Raw genomic sequence first — 4,035 nt, forward strand, 5'->3', positions numbered from 1 at the left:
CAAACCTGTTTCCATCTGTTCCTATTCAGATGAAGTGACATTGTTTCATAGTTTGCCATTGTGAGATTTGAACTCTTGATCTTGGGGTTACAAACCCAGTACAATAACCACTTGGCTATTTAGGCCAAGCCAATGTCTCTTCCATTTCATTGTTTTGCCATTGTGAGATTTGAACTCTTGATCTTGGGGTTACAAACCCATTACCATAACCACTTGGCTGTTTAGGCCAAGCCTTCATGTATTGTAACTCTTTCGAGTACAAACACGTTTCCATCTGTTTCAGATGAAGTTACATTGTTTCATAGTTTGCCATTGTGAGATTTGAACTCTTGATCTTGGGGTTACAAGCCCAGTACCATAACCACTTGGCTATTTAGGCCAAGCCCAAAATTGGGATAAAGCCATTGTGAGATTTGAACTCTTGATCTTGGGGTTACAAACCCAGCACCATAACCACTTGGCTATTTAGGCCAAGCTTTGTGAGATTTGAACTCTTGATCTTGGGGTTACAAACCCAGTACCATAACCACTTGGCTATTTAGGCCAAGCCATAAAGTTACATTGTTTCATAGTTTGCCATTGTGAGATTTGAACTCTTGATCTTAGGGTTACAAACCCAGTACCATAACCACTTGGCTATTTAGGCCAAGCCTTCATGTATTGTAACTCTTTCGAGTACAAACCCGTTTCCATCTGTTTCAGATGAAGTTACATTGCTTCATAGTTTGCCATTGTGAGATTTGAACTCTTGATCTTAGGGTTACAAACCCAGTCCCATAACCACTTGGCTATTTAGGCCAAGCCTTCATGTATTGTAACTCTTTCGAGTACAAACACGTTTCCATCTGTTTCAGATGAAGTTACATTGTTTCATAGTTTGCCATTGTGAGATTTGAACTCTTGATACTCTTTTGAGTAAACCTGTTTCCATCTGTTTCAGATGAAGTTACATTGTTTCATAGTTTGCCATTGTGAGATTTGAACTCTTGATCTTGGGGTTACAAATCCAGTACCATAACCACTTGGCTGTTTAGGCCAAGCCTTCATGTATTGTAACTCTTTTGAGTACAAACCCATTTCCATCTGTTTCAGATGAAGTTACATTGCTTCATAGTTTGCCATTGTGAGATTTGAACTCTTGATCTTGGGGTTACAAACCCAGTCCCATAACCACTTGGCTATTTAGGCCAAGCCTTCATGTATTGTAACTCTTTCGAGTACAAACACGTTTCCATCTGTTTCAGATGAAGTTACATTGCTTCATAGTTTGCCATTGTGAGATTTGAACTCTTGATCTTGGGGTTACAAATCCAGTACCATAACCACTTGGCTGTTTACGCCAAGCCTTCATGTATTGTAACTCTTTTGAGTACAAACACGTTTCCATCTGTTTCAGATGAAGTTACATTGTTTCATAGTTTGCCATTGTGAGATTTGAACTCTTGATCTTGGGGTTACAAATCCAGTACCATAACCACTTGGCTGTTTAGGCCAAGCCTTCATGTATTGTACTTCTTTTGAGTACAAACCCATTTCCATCTGTTTCAGATGAAGTTACATTGCTTCATAGTTTGCCATTGTGAGATTTGAACTCTTGATCTTGGGGTTACAAACCCAGTCCCATAACCACTTGGCTATTTAGGCCAAGCCTTCATGTATTGTAACTCTTTCGAGTACAAACACGTTTCCATCTGTTTCAGATGAAGTTACATTGCTTCATAGTTTGCCATTGTGAGATTTGAACTCTTGATCTTGGGGTTACAAATCCAGTACCATAACCACTTGGCTGTTTACGCCAAGCCTTCATGTATTGTAACTCTTTTGAGTACAAACACGTTTCCATCTGTTTCAGATGAAGTTACATTGTTTCATAGTTTGCCATTGTGAGATTTGAACTCTTGATCTTGGGGTTACAAATCCAGTACCATAACCACTTGGCTGTTTACGCCAAGCCTTCATGTATTGTAACTCTTTTGAGTACAAACCCATTTCCATCTGTTTCAGATGAAGTTACATTGTTTCATAGTTTGCCATTGTGAGATTTGAACTCTTGATCTTGGGGTTAACAAACCCAGTACCATAACCACTTGGCTATTTAGGCCAAGCCTTCATGTATTGTAACTCTTTCGAGTACAAACCCATTTCCATCTGTTTCAGATGAAGTTACATTGCTTCATAGTTTGCCATTGTGAGATTTGAACTCTTGATCTTGGGGTTACAAACCCAGTACCATAACCACTTGGCTATTTAGGCCAAGCCTTCATGTATTGTAACTCTTTCGAGTACAAACCTGTTTCCATCTGTTCCTATTCAGATGAAGTGACATTGTTTCATAGTTTGCCATTGTGAGATTTGAACTCTTGATCTTGGGGTTACAAACCCAGTACAATAACCACTTGGCTATTTAGGCCAAGCCAATGTCTCTTCCATTTCATTGTTTTGCCATTGTGAGATTTGAACTCTTGATCTTGGGGTTACAAACCCATTACCATAACCACTTGGCTGTTTAGGCCAAGCCTTCATGTATTGTAACTCTTTCGAGTACAAACACGTTTCCATCTGTTTCAGATGAAGTTACATTGTTTCATAGTTTGCCATTGTGAGATTTGAACTCTTGATCTTGGGGTTACAAGCCCAGTACCATAACCACTTGGCTATTTAGGCTAAGCCCAAATTTGGGATAAAGCCATTGTGAGATTTGAACTCTTGATCTTGGGGTTACAAACCCAGCACCATAACCACTTGGCTATTTAGGCCAAGCTTTGTGAGATTTGAACTCTTGATAATCTTTTAAATGAAAACCAAATCAACAAAATTGGGATAAATCAGGCACAGTGAATTCTTGATCTTGGGGTTACAAACCTTGTACCATAACCACTTGGCTATTAAGGCCAAGACTGCTTCATGTTGTGTAACTCTTTTGAGTACAAACACATTTCCATCTGTTTCAAATGAAATTACATTGTTTCATAGTTTGCCATTGTGAGATTTGAACTCGTGAGCTTGGGGTTACAAACCCAGTACCATAACCACTTGGCTACTTAGGCCAAGCTTTCATGTATTGTAACTCTTTCGAGTACAAACCCGTTTCCATCTGTTTCAGATGAAGTTACATAGTTTGCCATTGTGAGATTTGAACTCTTGATCTTGGGGTTACAAACCCACTACCATAACCACTTGGCTATTTAGGCCAAGCCATATATTTTTTTTTTATTTTTTTTTTATTTTTGTTTTTTAAGCCTGCTTCATGTATTGTATCTCTTTCGAGTTAGAACTGTCGACCCCAGAGGGTTGTAACTCTTTTGAGTACAAACATGTTTCCATCTGTTCTTATTCAGATGAAATTACATTGTTTCATAGTTTGCCATTGTGAGATTTCAACTCTTGATCTTGGGGTTACAAACCCAGTACCATAACCACTTGGCTTTTTAGGCCTAAGTTTTTTTTTAAGAAGACGTAACTCTTTCGAGTACAAACCCGTTTCCATCTGTTTCATATGAAGTTACATTGTTTCATAGTTTGCCATTGTGAGATTTGAACTCTTGATCTTGGGGTTACAAACCCAGTACCATAACCACTTGGCTATTTAGGCCAAGCAAAACACGTTTCCATCTGTTTCAGATGAAGTTACATTGTTCCATAGTTTGCCATTGTGAGATTTGAATTCTTGATCTTGGGGTTACAAACCCTGTACCATAACCACTTGGCTATTAAGGCCAAGACTGCTTCATGTTGTGTAACTCTTTTGAGTACAAACACATTTCCATCTGTTTCAAATGAAATTACATTGTTTCATAGTTTGCCATTGTGAGATTTGAACTCGTGAGCTTGGGGTTACAAACCCAGTACCATAACCACTTGGCTATTTAGGCCAAGCCAAATCATTGTAACTCTTTCGAGTACAAACACATTTCCATCTGTTTCAGATGAAGTTACTTTGTTTCATAGTTTGCCATTGTGAGATTTGAACTCTTGATCTTGGGGTTACAAACCCAGTACCATAACCACTTGGCTATTTAGGCCAAGCCTTTTCAA

The sequence above is a fragment of the Carcharodon carcharias genome, chromosome 8 (assembly GCF_017639515.1).
Source record: "Carcharodon carcharias isolate sCarCar2 chromosome 8, sCarCar2.pri, whole genome shotgun sequence".
Classification (NCBI taxonomy): Eukaryota; Metazoa; Chordata; class Chondrichthyes; order Lamniformes; family Lamnidae; genus Carcharodon; species Carcharodon carcharias.